We start from the raw sequence: 20127 nt of genomic DNA on the forward strand, positions 1-20127 counted from the left end.
TTTTATATAAACCTTACTTCTTAACAAAGTTCGACAATTTCAAAATCGTTCGTGATTTTTGAATAACCCTATAATACATACATACATACATACATACATACATACATACATACATACATACATACATACATACATACATAGTCGGCCTCGGTAGTGTAGTTGGTATAGCGCTGACCTTCTCTGCTCGAGGTTGCGGGTTCGCTCCCGGCCCAGGTTGTTTAAATGCGACAGGATCATGTCAGTAGATTTACTGACATGTAAAAGAACTTCTGCGGGACAAAATTTCTGCACACCGGCGACGCTGATATAACCTCTGCAGTTGCGAGCGTCGTTAAATAAACCATAACTTTTTTACATAGGCATACATACATACATACATACAGACCGATCATTTAGTCCTGACAGCTCAGCGACGCGAAAGAGAGGAAGTAATAGGAGTAGTGGGGAGAGCTCCGGAGTAGAGATAAGGGCGAGCGGTCAGTAAAGGAATGCAGTACAGCTTAATTGTACTGGAAACATACCGCTCTACTGCATGCATGACATCCGATCGCTCTGAAGACAAGCGAGTGACTAACCCAAACACCCCTTGGCGTAATTAAATTGACTCGCCTGACCAAGGCGCACATCTCCGGCGACTGTCAGGACTAAATCTGCAGTGCTTGGGAAAAGTGACACAAGTCAGTTTCCAAAAGCCTTTTTTGATAATTTATTGACAACTTACGGAACATCTGCTCGCTTGAAAAAAAAAATACATAAGTATTTCTCCCATTACAATAATTCATACAGAAAAAAATCAAATCGACATAAACCAGTGTAAGTTGTCAATAAATTATCAAAAAAGTTTCGTGGAAACTGACTTATGTCACTTTTCCCGAGCACTGCAGAAATACTCGTACTATACATACATACATACATACATACATACATACATACATACATACATACATACATACATACATACATACGTCCACACCTGTGGAGTAACGGTCAGCGCGTCTGGCCGCGAAACCAGGTGGTCCGGGTTCGAATCTTGGTCGCGACAAGGTTGAGATTTTTTCCAGGGTTTTCCCTCAACCCAATACGAGCAAATTCTGGGTAACTTTCAGTGCTGGACCCCGGACTCATTTCACCGGCATTATCACCTTCATTTCATTCAGACGCTAAATAACCTAGATGTTGATACAACGTCGTAAAATAACCCAATAAAATAAAAAATACATACATACATACATACAAGAGTGGGTGAAGAAAGAATAATACTGAAACTGGTCAGGAAGATAAATAGGAATTGGTTGGGTCACTGGCTGAGAAGAAACTGCCTACTGGAAGATGCACTGTGAAATGTCACAGTTTAAACTGATGTTCCCATACGTGTCTGTTTCGCATTGTGAAGTAAGGTAAACACGTGATGTTTACATTGCGTAAGTCAAGCAGGCGCCAGTTTTCAAAGCATGCTGCGCGATCCACCCGTTGTCCGGCGTTGAACTAAATCCTAGCAAAACTGTGTGCGCGATGCTTGGAGTGACGAAAGTGTAATTTGGAAGTGCGCGATGTTGAACGAGGACATGTGGGAGTTACAGTCTGGGTTTAAACCTTGCCTACAGAGGCGTTTCCCACTTGCCTCATTAAACAATTGGGAAAAACTGCAAGATACTGTAGAGCAGCGGTGGCGAAAATGTAATCGTGCGCCGAGCCACTGTGTAACCTGCAACGTGCATAGCACCTATGGAGGGAGGCGGACACCCGAAGGGGAAGTGAAGCAACTGTCTGACTTATTAACGGATTTTCATTTTCCTTACGTCAAGCACTTAAATATAATTTTATACAGTACAAGGCTACAAACTAATGTTTAGTACGTGTAACGAAGAAAGAAATGAACAATAAATGAACAATATCACAACCTAAAATTAACTGTCTTCAGAATGTCTCTGCGACAAAGTTTCAAAATCAGGAATTATGTCACTTACTGCCAGTCGTAGTTGATCACGAAGATATTTGTCTGTCAGTCGTGATCAAAATTTTGTTTTTACTATTTTAATTGTTGAAAATAATTTTTCATAAACGTAAGTTGTAGCGAACATGGCTTCAACAGAGCAAGCAAAAGAAAGAAGATTCGGATATTTATTTTTTGGCAAAGATTTGAAAAGTTCAACATTTGTCAAGTCCTTACATCTAGCTTTCATTTAACATCACATAGTAAATCAGTGAGCTCAAATTGAAGAGCTAACCGCATTATTCGTACATCTGCTGGAAATGGGTCGACGTACAGAGATGATGATGATGATGATGATGATGATGATGATGATGACATTGAACCTTTTAATGTTTCATCAGTAACATGTAGTATAATGCCGTTTTATGTTATACAACCGTTTTCCTCGTAATACTTGTGAACAAATCATACATTTAATATTCTCATCATATTGACAGCAAAAAAATGCGTCCTCCCATCCTACTTGGAACTTTCGTACATGATTTCGAGAGAGACATATGCCACTCGCAGGTCAGAGATAAGTACAAATGGAACGGAGTTTGACTAGTGAGTGAGAGGGTGGGGGTTGGCGGAGGTTAGAAGCAAGCGAAATGCACAGCTATCACTGCGAGCCAAAATGTCTCGCGAGTCACGTTCTCGTCACGGCTGCTGTAGAGTATTGGTTCCTATCTTATTTATGCATGTTTTGATGTAGTCTATTATGCCGGACATTTAATATTCACACTGTGTATAATCTTTATCAGAGAGAGGACGAATGGACCATAAAATGCATTATTATTATTATTATTATTATTATTATTATTATTATTATTATTATTATTATTATTACTGGAAGCAAGTAAAGCGATAGGTTTGGAAGTAAATCCCGAAAATACAAAGTATGTCTCGTGACCAGAATATTGTACGAAATGGAAATATAAAAATTGGAAATTTATCTTTTGAAGAGGTGGAGAAGTTCAAATATCTGGGAGCAACAGTAACAAATATAAATGATACTCGGGAGGAAATTAAACACAGAATAAATATGGGAAATGTCAGTTATTATTCGGTTGAGAAACTTTTATCATCCAGTCTGCTGTCGAAAAATCTGAAAGTTAGAATTTATAAAACAGTTATATTACCGGTTGTTCTATATGGTTGTGAAACTTGGACTCTCACTTTGAAAGAGGAACATAGGTTAAGGGTGTTTGAGAATAAGATTCTTAGGAAAATATTTGGGGCTAAGAGGGATGAAGTTACAGGAGAATGGAGAAAGTTACACACCACAGAACTGCATGCGTTGTATTCTTCACCTGACATAATTAGGAACATTAAATCCAGACGTCTGAGATGGGCAGGGCATGTAGCACGTATGGGCGAAGCCAGAAATGCATATAGAGTGTTAGTTGGGAGGCCGGAGGGAAAAAGATCTTTAGGGAGGCCGAGACGTAGATGGGAAGATAATATTAAAATTGATTTAAGGGAGGTGGGATAGGATGATAGAGAATGGATTCATTTTTCTCAGGATAGGGACCAATGGCGGGCTTATGTGAGGGCGGCAATGAACCTCCGGGTTCCTTAAAGGCCAGTAAGTAAGTAAGTAAGTAAGTATTATTATTATTATTATTATTATTATTATTATTATTATTATTATTATTATTGAATAAGCAATTAACAGATAAAATATCGACTTCTACAGAAAGCTGGCAAGTCAAATTAAAAAGATTAATCATCCATTATCTTACTTAGATATTTGGGTGAGTCATCTTTTTGTATTCTTCCTCTGCAGACATCAAGCCAGCTATGTAAAGCAGTATTCATAAATATCAAGTGATGTTAACCGACTCTTTCCTCCCAACCACGAGACAAGTTAATCGTTCTACACCGTCTGTAAATTGTCCAGACGACCAGCGCTATTCCAGCATTACGTACGTTATTGCCATTCAGCCAACACAAAAAAGTCTTAATTTATATCTTGGGACATCTCGAGCCAGTGAAGAAAGCACGCTTGTTGATTGGTGGGCCATGGCAAGGCTCTGTATTTTCACGGTTATTACAATACATAGCTACGATTATCATAACGATTTCGACTATGGAGAATAACGCGTCTTTTCCAGTTTCATGAGAGTATATGTATGAATACGACTATAAATTTATTTAAAATGTTCATCCACCCATTTGACCTACAGCAAATACATTATAAATGTACATTATTTCTGTTTCAAAGCTCTATCTTAATTGTTAACATCACTGTAATACTAAATTTATCAACAGTAATCTCACTAGACGTTTTGATTTATCTAGAGAAAATCAAAACTCGAGTGGGATTTAATTGACTATTACACGATTAGAAGAAAGTATACAAAGATTAGAAGTAACGAAGTACTCCAATACAATAAAATATTAATTGACTTACGAAAATACAACTGTCTTCAAATGTATTATTGTACCATCTCAACATTACAAATATTACGCTAGATGCATGCTAGATGGCAGTAGTGTCTTTATACAGACACTGTAATGATTACTATTCAATAAATCTTAATATTAAACAATCTCTGATACGTGACTATCCATAATATCCTATAGCAGAAGTTCTTTTTATCCTCTCAGAGCAGAAGCTATAACATAACCTAACTAATATACACAAGTGTTACAAAAGTTTTAATTAACGACGATGACATAAAAAATAAACATGAATAATTTTAAAAGGAATAATTATTGAATGTACAATTTTCAAATTTGTATGTGGTTGGTGGTTCAATTGATGTTATATTGGACGTGTGCGTAATAGAAGTGAACTCGTTGATTTAGGCCTACATGGTGTATTCAACTTATTCAGGATTTCCGAATGAATAATTTTAAAAGGAATAATTATTGAATGTACAATTTTCAAATTTGAATGTGGTTGGTGGTTCAATTGATGTTATATTGGACGTGTGCATAATAGAAGTGGAACTCGTTGATTTAGGGGCTACATGGTGTATTCAACTTATTCAGGATTTCCGAATGGTGCTCTTCATTTATTTGTAAATCGGATTTCAGAAGATGCATAGGTATGATCAGTGATTTTTATTAATTCTTGTTCTTGAATGCCAATGCGAGTCATATTTGAAACTGCTGTGCATCGACTGGAGTGATTTGTAATTTTATATATATTTTTTTTTTGACGTCCAGACTAGCGCAGTTTCAAATGTTGGCAAACAAAGAAACAAATGCTAGGGACGCGATAAAATTAAACAACTGCTAGGGACGCGATAAAATTAAACAAATGCTAGGGACGCGATAAAATTGTGCGATAAGCAGCCATGATTGGTTGAAATACGTCCTTTCGTACCGTTTTATTGGTCAAAAGTAGTATGACGTAGTAAGAGTGTAATAGTCAACAATAAAATCATTTTCAACACATAAATTACATTCTATGTTGAAATCTCTCTCCAGTCGAATAGAAACAGCATACGCGAATGTGTGTCTTTACTGGAATTCGTTCAAAATAGAAGTACAAAATGCCGGTAATCTACAACGCTGCCTATTTCCTCGAATTGTCTATTTTCTCGTGGACGATTCGAGAAAATCTGGTAGGCAAAACAGAGTTCGAATGACTTCAAAGGTAAGAGTTATTCCGATTCCGAATGCATTTTCCCCAACGAACTAATTTTTCGGTAAGTCATTTTCCCAAAACGATCGCTTTCCTGAACTGTACATTTATTTTTGGCACGATAGTGTGTGTTTTTTTTTTAGTCGTTACAGCAAACGGGCGCCACGATTGAAAGTTGATTTTACTGAATTCAGAGTTGCCAACCTAGATAAATATTCGGAATATGTATTATATGACTTTCTTGTGTTAAATTCCATCGTACCTGGTTTACATGTTTTGACCTATATGGCATAAACAGTCAGTGACCCTTAACATAGCTGTAATAGTAATATGCGTTACAAGAGCGGTATGTTGAAGTTTTCATGTTCGAGGAAAAGTTTTAAAAAGCGAAACGTAGTTGAGCTTTTTTTTAATTTCCGAGAATTGAAAGGAAACATACCGCTCGTGTATTTTTTTATTTTTTTATTGGGTTATTTTACGACGCTGTATCAACATCTAGGTTATTTAGCGTCTGAATGATATGAAGGTGATAATGCCGGTGAAATGAGTCCGGGGTCCAGTACCGAAAGTTACCCAGCATTTGCTCGTATTGGGTTGAGGGAAAACCCCGGAAAAAAACCTCAACCAGGTAACTTGCCCCGACCGGGAATCGAACCCGGGCCACCTGGTTTCACAGCCAGACGCGCTGACCGTTACTCCACAGGTGTGGACACCGCTCGTGTATCGTACATTATTTTGTGCGAAGATCGTTTATTACATACCTGAAAGAGGAATTTCTAATTAGTTGCAATGAAATCTCCATCTTGGTTTCTGTTCAATGACGGCACATTTGCAAAACAAAAATATCTATCTTCAACATTGTTGCTTTAAAATGTTTTCTGTGTTTACTATACTCCAGCAGGCCGTGATATACGTCTGTCTTTTTTTCCCCCAGTCTATGATGAGTCTGGAATCTTGTTGATTTTTTCACGGTTTCCTTGATGTTACTTGCATCACGAATGCAATAACTTTAGTGGAGTTGTAGAGTTTACTTAATTTTTGCAAATATTTAAAAACAATAATTAACAGTGCAATTTAGGTGAAATTGCAGTGGTAAGTTTCCAATTTATAATTATTACTATATTGAACGTCTCTAAAAATAATATGTTAAAAGCCTAAAGCAGTAAAATCAATATGTCACTTAAGCGGTAAGAAGAGAGAAATTGTTATGTGTGTTTTTTATTAGGTTATTTTACGATGCTTTATCAACAGCTTAGGTTATTTAGCGTCTGAATGAGATGAAGGTGATAATGCCGGTGAAATGAATCTGGGGTCCAACACCGAAAGTTACCCAGCATTTGCTCATATTGGGTTGAGGGAAAACCCCGGAAAAAACCTCAACCAGGTAACTTGTCCCGACCGGGAATCGAACCCGGGCCACATGGTTTCGCGGCTAGACTCGCTAACCGCTACTCCACAGGTGTGGACGTTATGTGTGTTAGGTTGGGAATACTGAATGTGGAATTTTAGACTTTCCGCGGAATTGTTTTGTGCGGAAACCAAGCAAATACGCACGATCTCGCACAAACGAACATTTCCACTACTGTCCCCCCCTTCTATTTTTACTTTGTAAACAGTCCACTACGGCCAATATAAGGAGTTAAATTTTTAAAAAAATCGTAGAATGGTGTATATAAAAGATTTTTAAGGAGTTTTTGGACAATATATTGAATTTGTTTTGCGTCATACTGTATTTCCATTTTTTTTTTGTAATATTTTGGTATTTTTTGGGCATAACTTATATGGATATTTTAAGAGTTTTTAGATCATAGAAATCTGAGTCCTAGTGTTGCGTTTTTGACTCGATTATTAATAGTAAAATGAGTAGTAATTGAAGCTATGTAAGTCGTCCCATGTTATTTGCAGATGACACAAGTACAGTATAGTAATTACATCCAATAACTCCAACACATTCCAATCTTCAACAAGGAAATTCTCTTCAAAATATCAGACTGGTTCTCAGTCAATAAATTAGTATTAAATTGTAACAAAACTAACAGAATTCAATTTAAATCCTGTCCAAATGTAACAAGTCAAAAAACTTAATACTACTATAAAGCCTTAATTTATAGTCAAAGTCTAGTTGAAATAAATACCGAAGAGGTTTACAATATAGTCTACTAGTACAACACAAAGTTTTAGTATCAATTTCATGAAGCGTTGTTGAATGTCTTGAATTCACCTACAGAATAGGAGTGGGAAATTAGGTACTTCTTTAATTTGGCCCTAAATAATCTTATGTTTTGAGTTTCAAAAAACTACAAATAATGCCCATGACTTGTCTGTATATATTTTCATTAATAATCTTCCTCTATGTAATAGTGAAAACTTTGTAACTAATTCAACAGTTCATAGCATAAATACGCGTCAAAAATGACTTTCATACTCCATCGGCAAGTCTATCGTGCTATCAAGGAGTGCGTTAAATGGCATTAAAATTTTTTAATAACCTCCCTATCGATATAAATGAAAACCCTGGCGGTAGGCGTACCATAGATTGAATACCACTGGTCTAAATCACAGTTATCGGTAACCGTAACCGTGGCAGCAGTAGCTACGGTATTGATGCAATAAAACTGTATCAGAAATCTAATTTTTTCACATTTTTAGATGTAGAAATATAGATAAACGGATTTATCTTTATTTTATTGAGTTATTTTACGACGCTGTATCAACATCTAGGTTATTTAGCGTCTGAATGAAATGAAAGTGATAATGCCGGTGAAATGAGTCCGGGGTCCAGCACCGAAAGTTACCCAGCATTTGTTCGTATTGGGTTGAGGGAAAACCCCGGAAAAAACCTCAACCAGGTAACTTGCCCCGACCGGGATTCGAACTCGGGCCACCTGGTTTCGCGGCCAGACGCGCTGATCGTTACTCCACTAGATAAACTGATTCCGCCAGTTTTGTGGTACAATAAAAAGAACATTATTAAATCAAGTAAACCGAAATATGCTTTTAAAATTTTATAAGGTAATGGCCATCTCACTTTTAATATATTGATCCGAGAATTAGGGATTGAATCAGCAGAAATGTAGTTCCTACAAGCAATAGCAAATTATAAATTAATGGATAAAAGCTAATAAAGAAATCAGAATTAGTCGTTGAAGAATTAAATAAGGTCATTCAAATTACAGAAAGACCATCTATCCAGAATGGACTAGATGGCATGCAAGAGTCGCAGAAACCTGTCGCCCTAAAGGACGCAGACGTACAAACATGGTCCAAATCCATGATGATGATGATGATGATGATGATGATGATGATGACGACGACGATGAACCTAAATTGCTGGTAACTACGTCGGTGAATGTTACTCATGTCCCGACTACTATAGGAGACATAGGCCAGTTTTACACTAATCCTAAACATATTCAGTATAACTTGTTGCTTGTGAGCCATCCCAAACCCCGACCTGCACCCCAATTGTATAAAACTCCCTGACTAAAGATCAACTTTGATCGAAGATCGAAAAGTGAACCGAGTTCAGACACTTCTTCTATTGTATAAAACTTTTCTGCGATCAAATTACCTTGGTTCAAATGCAATCGAAGTTCACGTGAAAAGGATTTGGCAACATCGCATAAACAGGTGAAATACGTGATGCGCGGACAGGTTTGTTCAGTGTTGCCAATATAGCGACTTTAACTCTTTTTCAACAACAATTTCTTTTAACTTTTATATTGCTTAAATAGGGATTTAGTGACCTTTTTAGCACCCCATAGTCACAAAATTTAATCTTTCTTTGTTGATAATGAGAAATCTAGCGACTTTACAACTACTTTTTGGCGACTTTCCGTACACTCTATTGGAGACACTGGTTTTTTGTGCAATGTAAATAATGACGGACAATAAGAAGAAGGTTGACTGTTCTCCAAGTTGTTATCATGTTATGGTGTTTGATTCTGCTAAACATAATAAAGCTTTATAAAACGACAATTTTCGTTTAGTAATACAGTTAATTGAAAATTTATGAATGTACCTATCATACCCATTAATAATTAATGGTTGTTATAAACATAATATAATTATAGGTTATGTTATTTGATACGGCTGATCACGATAGAGTCTTATAAAATATAAGATTGTTTGTGTATTAAGGCAATAAATTGAAATAAATATATATAAATGTACCTATCATATCTATTAATATTAATACTGGATATTTTATTTGCACAATCTGTCACTCGTATATTTCAAACAGAAAAGAAATAACTGAACTTGGATCATCTAACTTAGGCCCGATTGTATAAACCATTTAATCTCAGATCAGAGGTTAAATTGATCCTTGTTTCAGCTGAACTTGGAATTTTGTGTTGTATAAAGTCTAATCTGAGATTAATTTGTCTCAAACTAAAGTCAAGTTTGACTGAAGAAATTTCTCCGATTAAGTTAGATGATCCAAGTTCAGTTATTTCTTTTCTGTTTGAAATACACAAGTGACAGAGTGTGCAAATAAAATATCCATTATTATTAATATTAATAAATATGTTAGGTACATTTATATATATTTCTTTCAATTTCTTGCCTTAATACACAAACATTCTTATATTTTATAAGGCTCTATCGTGTTCAGCAGTATCAAATAACATAACCTATAATTATATTATGTTTATAACAACCATTAATTTTATTATTAATGGATATGATAGGTACATTCATAAATGTTCAATTAACTGTATTACTAAACGAAAATTGTCGTTTTATAAAGCTTTATTATGTTTAGCAGTATCAAACACCATAACATGATAACAACTTGGAGAACAGTCAACCTTCTTTTTATTGTCCGCCATTATTTACATTGCAAAAAAAAAACAGTGTCTCCAACAGAGTGTAATACGGAAAGTCGCCAAAAAGTAATTGTAAAGTCGCTAGATTTCTCATTATCAACAAAGAAAGATTAAATTTTGTCACTATGGGGTGCTAAAAAGGACACTAAATCCATATTTAAGCAATATAAAAGTTAAAAGAAATTGTTGTTGAAAAAGAGTTAAAATCGCTAGATTGGCAACACTGAACAAACCTGTATAACATGGTCCGCGCATCACGTATTTCACCTGTTTATGCGATGTTGCCAAATCCTTTTCACGTGAACTTAGATTGCATTTGAACCAAGGTAATTTGATCGCAGAAAAGTTTTATACAATAGAAGAAGTGTCTGAACTCGGTTTACTTTTCGATCTTCGATCAAAGTTGATCTTTAGTCAGGGAGTTTTATACAATTGGGCCTTAATCGGAGAAATTTCTTCAGTCAAAGTTGACTTTAGTTTGAGAAAAATTAATCTCAGATTAGACTTTATACAACACAAAATTCCAAGTTCAGCTGAAACAAGGATCAATTTAACCTCTGATCTAAGATTAAATGGTTTATACAAAGAGTGCCAGTCCTTATATACTCGTCAGTCAAGGCCTACTGAGAAATAAAAGCAATTGACGATATCCCAGTCATGACCTCATAAAATATCCTATCAATTGAATAATCGATCTTGCTACGTACAACATAATTATATTATATTATTACCCATTTCAGCGAGTACTGACGACCACTGCAAAATACGATAATTTGGTCCAGGGAGCATTCTCTTTTGGCACAGGGATGATTTATGTAACATGTTTCTAAATTAGTATTTTAAATACCGGTACATTCTTTAATAAATCTTTAATAGGATGTGGAGTGAGTACGAAATTATTATTTTTTATTTTTTGGCGCATCACTTTTACGTAAATAACGACAAATAAAAACTAACATGCCACATAACATTATTTTAAGAAATACAGGAAACAAGCATGAATATTATTCACCATTCTTAATGATCTTGGGATAGAAAAAAAACGTATGGAATAGAAATTACATACAAATGTGCGTGTAATAAACAATAAGCAAACCATCTTCATTTCAAAACAACGTGAATATAGCGTGGATTGTGTAGGAAAATAATTTCTTATATGTTGCTCCCAATGTGCATCATTGTTAACTTATGAAAACAAATGAAAATTAACATGGCATATAAACACTATTCGAAGAAAGATAGGAGATATTAAGTCATATTCATCGTTCTTAATGATTTTTGGATGGAAAATAACAATGAAATATGTATAAAATAGAAATTACATACAGGTGAGCATATAAAAAACAGTAAGTAGAATCATATTTGATTAATAAGCTTAAATTACTCCAGGTTTAGTGATTAATGTTTTAAGACATTCCTTGTTAATTTTAAATAACCATCTGTACAGTCCTATATATGAAAAATAAGTTATTCATGTCGAGGATAGCTGCCCCCCCCCCAAAATTAAATTAAAATAAAATAAAATTTAAAATAAAATATTGTTGATCTACAATTAATTTAGGTGCTGTTACCGCTCGGTACCCCTTTTTCAAGGGCAGCTATCCTTTTTGGATTCTTCTCTCTCTCTCTCTCTCTCTGTAGTGCCTATATCTAACGATGTCTCCGAGCAAATACTTAATTTAAAAACAAAAAAAATCGTGTTAGAAGATTGAATTTGTGTATTTTCTCTGAAACTTTCCAAATATTTGTAGGCAGTCTTTCACATTAGATTGCCGAAAATTGGTTTATAGCGCAACATTGGCAGTGATAAAAGTGTGAAATATTTGTTCAGTGGCCGGTGGACACTCTACATTGACCATTACGTCTAACATTCAAGTAATGCAATACAATACAATAAATAAAAGTGTTTTTACCTTGTCTTGTAGGTAGCAGACTTCAGACATGCACAAAATAGACTATAAATTCTTTGCCTAGGAATTTGATGAGTTCTTAACTTGGGAGTCCACAATGTCTTTCACACTGAAATTAATTGCAGTTTATTGCACTATTCACAGTCTCAAACACCGAATACTAGTAACACACGTATAATTTCTCTATTTTGTCGATTAACATAACCACACATCTGTTTTAAGGTTTATTAGTGTAAATTTCTTATTTATTGTATACTTTTTACTTATTCAGTTCCGAAGAAGTCTACAGATATGAAATATGAAGTACTGCGACGAGGTAAGAATTCAAAGTGCAGAATTTTATTATTTCTAAACCGTACCGACAAACGTAACACATCAGATCTTAACTCACATCACGCTTCCGAAATATGGTAGTTTCAGGTACCGAACACTCAATTCCTTTTTTATACGAGTAGGCTTATGAATATTAATTCTACCAATAATACAGAAGATATTCTATGTCAACAGCTTAATAAAAACACACATCTTAACAGATGTCTACACGAACTCCGTTGTCTCGCAGATTCGATGCAAAATTTAGGTACTGGTATCACTTGATGAAAGAGTATTAATGTACTTGAAATCGTTCTCGCACAATCTAGTACATACAGTCACGAAGCTCAATACGTAGTAAATATGCATCTATAGATAGTTGTTAACCACTAGGGTCGCTAATATCGCCCCATTACAGACAATGCGAAATAGTACCAGCACAGTCTATTGTTCCTAGCACCCTCATAACTCAAGCTTCGTGACTGTGTATACTAGACTGTGGTTCTATTCTGACGTGGCCTCCTCTGACACTGAGGACATAGCAACCGCATTAGAAATTCCTATCACCACGTAAATCTGCTTCAAATTATTCAGGAGCAGTAAACGGGAATTTAAAAGGAAATGGAAACTCTTATCGGTAAATTACTCGATTGGAGTGACCGGTACTCGACTCGGATAATTATACTTATCTGTTTTGAGCTCTAATGGCCGGTCACTGGTCAAAAAAAAAGTTCGCATTACTTACGGTCACGTCTGGTGAACGATGTTGCATTTTCTTGTCTTCGTACGATCTTTGAAATGCATTATATTTTGTTTACCTGTCGAAGCAATCATTCGTTCACTATTACGCAGGGATACAGAGTAGTGGGGAGGGTTAGTCAAGGAGTGAAGTTGAGAATGTTGCTTTTCCATGTTGTTTACATTAAGGCAATGACAAGACATACGCTTTCAGCAGCAGCTCGAATCCAACATGCAACAAGGTCATATGGAATGGTTGTTTTTTTTTTCTTCCGGGGAAGGGAACATCAGCGAATAGGAATTATAGCGAATGGACACAGCGAATTTTCATGGTCTGTTTTTCTGCGCGCATCCGCTCCGTTAGCGTATAATTCCACTTTCAAACGCTAGAGGTCAGTGTAATCGAGTACCCGCGAACGGTGGAACAGCAATCTTGATTCGCTGGCAAGTCTGCTGAAAAGTATTTCTTCTGTCGACTGCTAATGCGATATCAGCGCCAACTCTAGGGGAAAAGGCAGAATCTCCCAATGATGCAGACAGATAGAGCTGACTTGGAGCTCACTGAAATAAGGCACTGCTAGTCTATATCAAAGATAACGACGCACAATATCCATACTTACAATTCCCTATACGCTGGGAACACTACGACCTTTTACGATTTACTGCCCTAACCCTCAAGCTAGGCGCATTCCCAAAACCCACACCAACTGACTACACTAAGGTTTGCTGCGTATTCAGGTTTCGAGCAAGCCACCAGCGAATAGGGATTATAAAGAATGGACACTTCACGTCGGTACCTTTGATGTAGCCGGACTGATTTCAATGACCTTCAAGCCAGCTAAAGCGTGATATCCTGCTTTCTGCCTAGAGTTGGCGCTGACATCACACCAGCTAGCAGTCGACACAGCGGAAATATAACACACACAATTAATACATCTAGGTACATTATGTACTCAAATAAAATAAATTGGATCCATAAAATAATAAATCCGTCATTAACTGTAATGTCTAGACTCTAGAGTTCCTTTATAATGAGAGTTGAGACGTTGACCCCAACAACAATTAAAATAAGCTTATGTAATGATTTGATAGCGCTGAAAATGGAAAAAAAAAAAAAAAAAACTCTTACGAGAAGTAAAACCATATACCTATATTATATACAAATATTAAACGAATTCGATACTTAATTTTATAATGTATTATATCATTTTATAATATAATTTATGATATCTGAAATATAAAATATTATTATTACAACTAGTTTGTCACTGAGAAATAAGGAAAAGCTGTTAACTTGAATTTGAAGTAAAGCGTCACTGGATTATGCAATAAGGTAGGCGATGTTTGGATCCTGTGTCTCAACTTTATTCTCAATTATTATCTTAGCATGTGCTCAATTACACTATACTCTAGCGCTTGAAAGTGGAACTAAACACTACGCACAGAGAAACAAAACACGGGAAAATTTGCTCAGTGTCCATTCTTTATAATCCCTATTCGCTGAAGCCACCCCACTTATCCTTAGGCTAGCCCCTTCCTTGTGTTGCCAGCTGGCGTTCGGGGAATGCTATGGAATGATGAAATGGAAAAATGTTAACAATGATGTAGATGCCTGATATAGGGAAACGGGAGAACTCCAAGGAAACCCAAAACTGCGACCTTGTCCGCCACAAATATCACTATGAAAAATCCCAGGTCTGACCAGGACTCGAATCCGAACCGTCTAGTGTGACAGGCTCGTCTGACCACCCAGTCACCACAGGGCTAACAGATGATCATATGATACAAGCCGAGGTACACTGCAATCAAATTCACGTTTTCCGTGTGTACTTCCACTCGAAGAAATCCTACTGTCACTGCAACCACCTTACGGAGGGAGGTCCGAGGGGCTACATGAGCCAATGTGTCTATGCAAGCTGTTCAGAGTCACCTGAACGATACATTCTCAAAGACCAGTGAGAGGGCTCTGCCTTGGTCATCTTCACAGAGCTCAGCATGTATGATGGATAGGAATGTATAAATACTGGATCTGGGAACAATGTACCGAAACATTAGGCCTACTTACAGACAGGGTTACCAGGTCTTCTGAAGAAAAAAAAAAATTTGATTGACTTAATTAAAATCACTAGAAATTGCAATTTTAAATTCTTTCATTTACTATACCGGTACCACGAGGTTATACAGATAAAGCTTTATTTTGGTTACAAGTACATTACTTCAATTATTTTTTACACTTATTTATTACTTTTACTTTTCTTAATTTCATATCACTTTTTCCATTTTGTAAAAACTCCTGGTACAGTATGTAAGGTGGAAGTTTACAACTTGTGGTTCTGACTAGGGTGCTGGCCCGGTTTAAATCCTGGTTCGGACAAGTTACCTGGTTAGGGGCTTTTCCATCAACCAATTGAAGTAGAATTGCTGGGTAACTTTCAGTGTTGGACCTCGGACTCATTTCGCCATTATTAATTCACATATCATAGCCTGGGTTAAGTTCACAGTGCGGCATGCTGTACTTGTACAAGAGTTAAGCCATTCAGCTACCCAATCATTCACAGAATAGAAGTGGTAAGCACAATAAGCCTCAGGCTGCAGTATAAGCCGTAGGGTTCCTCCTCCGTACAAAGGAAAAAAAAAATCCGATGTATTGGTTATTAAATCGTACATGGTCTGAAAAGAAATTCATATATAATAAATATTGAGTAGGATTTTGATTGGATACCTATAAATAATTAAAGTTGTTGTGAAACAATGCATGACCAAACAAATCGTTTAATTAAAATTATAGTTGTTATGATAACACGGTTTAAGTTCTTCCAACATAGTAATTTTATACAGTTTTTTTAACTTATACATCTTGATTACACAACTTTTAACACTATATCACTTCGGAATATATATATATATATATATATATATATATATACACGTCTTTCTCGTGTTAAATTTTACTGTACCTGGTTACATGTTTCGGCCTGTTATTTGGCCTTCTTCAGAACTGGTTGTTGTTGGTCTTGGCACCTTTTGTTTTGTTTCCTGTGGGGTGTGTTTATGTAGTGTAATGTGGAATCAAAGAGTGTGTGTGTTTTGAAATTGAGTTGTGTGCTGAGAATTTCGTTTGGATGTGTTTTTGTGTGTCTGTACATTTCGTATTGTTTTAGTGTGTTTACTTTCTGGCTTTTTGGTTGGATGTATAGAATTTCCATGTCTGTGTTGATGTCTCTGTAGGTGTGGTTAGCTTTTGTGATGTGTTCTGCATATGTGGAAGTGTTTTGTAATTTTGTTATGGCTGTGATGTGTTCTTTGTAACGTGTTTGTAAAGTGTTAACCAGGTACAGTAAAATTTAACACGAGAAAGACATATAATACATATTCCGAAGTTTTAACTTAGATAACTTCATAGCCTCTCATATGGAAATGAGGAAATTCCAATTTGTTGAGAATGCCAAGAGATTTCTTATGGGAATTTTCCAACCGGTACTTGTGTTTACATTTTAGAAACAGTATGCTAAGTCAGAATACCACGAACAAACACTAGGACATTCAATAATATACATCTGAATTATTACAGACTTACTAAAAGTCTTCATACCCTTATTATTGTTAATACTGCTATAACATCATGTCTGTAGTCTTAATTAGTCTACATCTTCATATTAAGTAACGTGTCTGATACCAATGTGAATTGATTCAAAGAATGAAAAATAGAATACAATACACATACTGGTAGTAATTTATATAATAAACTTTCCCTACATGTTAAGACACGTAACAATACTATGTTTAAAAGATTAGTTAAAAATATATTACATGCTGATAGCAGTGGCGAAGGTAAGGTGTAATTACTGGGTAGGATGAAAAAATCTGCTTACCTTGTATCTTTTTATAGAACAGATGTTTATCAGCTTTTCTATCAACATTTTTTGTGACACAGACCCCAGAAGAAGATGATCATGCATTTTCACCCCCAAACGGAATACAGATAAGACAATATAACTTATTTGTCTCAAGAGTATCCTGTTAGCGAAGGCTATTTCTTATTCCATGACAATTGAACATTTCTATTTTGTCTTCCTCCATCCGCTATTTCAATATGTAAATGTGGTGTCGATCTCCATTCCTAGAGACAAGGTCCAAATATATAAAAGGTCCATACAGGAAAGTCCAGATACGTATTCGTTAGGGTGGCTTTATTTTTCAACTTTCTAAAAGTTTAGCTCCCACCCCTCTATCTTGTTCCAATCAACAAAAAAAAACGATCTGTGCAAATTTTCAGCTCAATTGGACAACCGCAAGGCAACCCTCATCGACCATGAAGTTTTGAAATAATTTTCTTCTAATATTATTAGATAAACCTTTATTATTATTATTATTATTATTATTATTATTATTATTATTATTATTATTATTATTATTATTAGTGCTTTATTCACTTATTTTATAACTAAACATGATCTTGTTGATGCATAATGTTTCAGTTATTGATTCAGAACGGTCTGTGCTGACCTGCTGACTGCTCATGTAAAGTGACTTTCAAGACGTTTTTCGTAGAGTTGTAAAATGGCATCAACCTCTTTACGTAGTTCGTCACATAAGTTAAGACAATACTTTTATGTCTCTCTTGTTGGCTACATCTCCAATCAAATCATCGGAGCCAAACTACCTTCAAACCATCAAGTTCTAAGCGGTTTCTTCTACAGTGTACAAGTTGTAAATCTTACAACAAAGGAAAGTGTAGCATTGGTGATTCAAGAAGTTTTAATTTTTTGGCAAAAAGCACGAATCCATACTAGAAAAAGTGACCACTATGTTCATAAGTTATTCAAACTCTATGATGATTGGAAAGGTTTATAGAAATATTTGAGTAGAACTGCAGGCAAGGGAAAAGAAAAAAAAAAAAAAAGAGATATTTTTGTGAAAATTATGGACGATCTCTTTGAAATAGTTCATTCAGAGCTTTGGGACAGAAGAAAAATGAAGAGGATAAGAATTTTTAACGATGATTTTTCTTGGCAGCATTCCAAAGAACGGGATATCGTTTCATATACTAGGAGCTGGAAGTCATGCTAGGTGAATGGCAAAAGCAATTTTTGCATTCAAGATATACTTGCTATCAAGATCAATTTCAGTTACCCCATAAGGAGAAGAACTCTTTAAGAAGAATATGTATTTTTCTTGTTCGAGTGTAGGCTATGTTCGAGCCTGGTTTCTGTCAGAACCAATTAAAGCACCTTATCATGATTTCCTATTCATGCGTGAACCGATAAATTATCTGGATATTGATCCAGAAATCAGTAAGGCTGCTGCAAATAAATTTTATAACCATCTCTGGTACTTAGTTCCCGAAAGTGTGGTTCTATCCTTATTTGATGATATGTTTCAACAGCGGTTAAAGCAAATATGGCTCAAATTATACTGGAAACAGACGAAGGTGAAGAAGAAAAAGAAGAAGAAAATCAACTGAAGAGCTACATTCTGCAACAGATTTACAAATATTGAGTTTTCGTCTTTTGTAACTCCTGGTACTAAAATTTTCTTCACGAGATTTTCTATCTGCACCGATTTCCTCAACAAAGACCCTTCAACTTCGAAGGATGGTCCTGTTTACAAAAGTGGAATTGAAAAACTTTAGAAGATAGTTGTTGTGAAGGACGTTGCAGAAAGAGAAATCAAATTTATTCAGGATTACAATAATATTCTCACAAAAGATGAAACTGAGAAACAATTTGTTTTACAGATTGTTACCAGAGACTGTAAAAAATATCCAACTGCTACTAAATCCTCCCTTAGGAAAGAATAATGTTCAATGTTCGTTCATATACATAGTGTTTTGATTCTATAGAAATTATTGTTGTAAATAAAACTGGGTTTCTCTTATAGAAGTTGTGTGCGTTACTAAAAAAACCCTATATTTCTTAAATTTTTCATTTTATTTTCAGGAATTTTTAAAATTAATTTTTGGAAAATCTCGCTCAGAATATTTTTAAACAATTGCTGGGGTCGCCAGAATGTCCACATAAATTTCTCTAAGAAGAAAAAAAGAAATGGTCGAGATAGGAAAGTGTGTACCGCTTTTGTATGGAATTAATCGTTGCGTATACTATGTTCCAACTTCAAAGCATTTGAGGGTCGCCAAGCAGTCGTCCAATTGAGCTGTAAATTTGCACAGATCATTTTTTTGTCGATTGGAACAAGATAAGGGGGTGGAAGCAGCACAATTTTAACTTTCGAAAAATTACCTATAGCTAAGGGCCACCCTAGTATTCGTCCATGATATTTAGTCCATAAACAAAAAGTCCACTGGCTAAAGGAATATTTAAACCTTATTAATTTATTCTTGTGTACTGCCCTTCTGTTATGTCTCGTTTCATGTACCTGGAGAGAGAAACAGCATCACAAAAAAGAAAATCCATTGCCTGCTAGTGTGCGATTACAAAATAATCAGTACAGCTCTTATAAGAAACTAATGTCTTACTTACAAGTAACTATTCTAGTTTACTGTGCATTACTGACTGGGTAAATAGTATAAGTGACTAGTGCATTATATTCTATCTAGTGTCCTATTTAATAAGCAAGCAAGTGTCCTTAACTGGAATATTTAATTCAATTTTATTATTAACAGTAATATACCTCTTTTTGGTTTCAGCTAAAAATAAGGATAATATTTATCTTACAGGTTATTAAGATGACTGTAAAATATTCTTTTCATCATGTTGTCCATTGTGTCTAATTAGATTAATGCACACTGATGAACCCATGAAATAAGTT

The sequence above is a fragment of the Periplaneta americana genome, chromosome 17, assembly GCF_040183065.1.
Source record: "Periplaneta americana isolate PAMFEO1 chromosome 17, P.americana_PAMFEO1_priV1, whole genome shotgun sequence".
Taxonomy (NCBI): Eukaryota; Metazoa; Arthropoda; class Insecta; order Blattodea; family Blattidae; genus Periplaneta; species Periplaneta americana.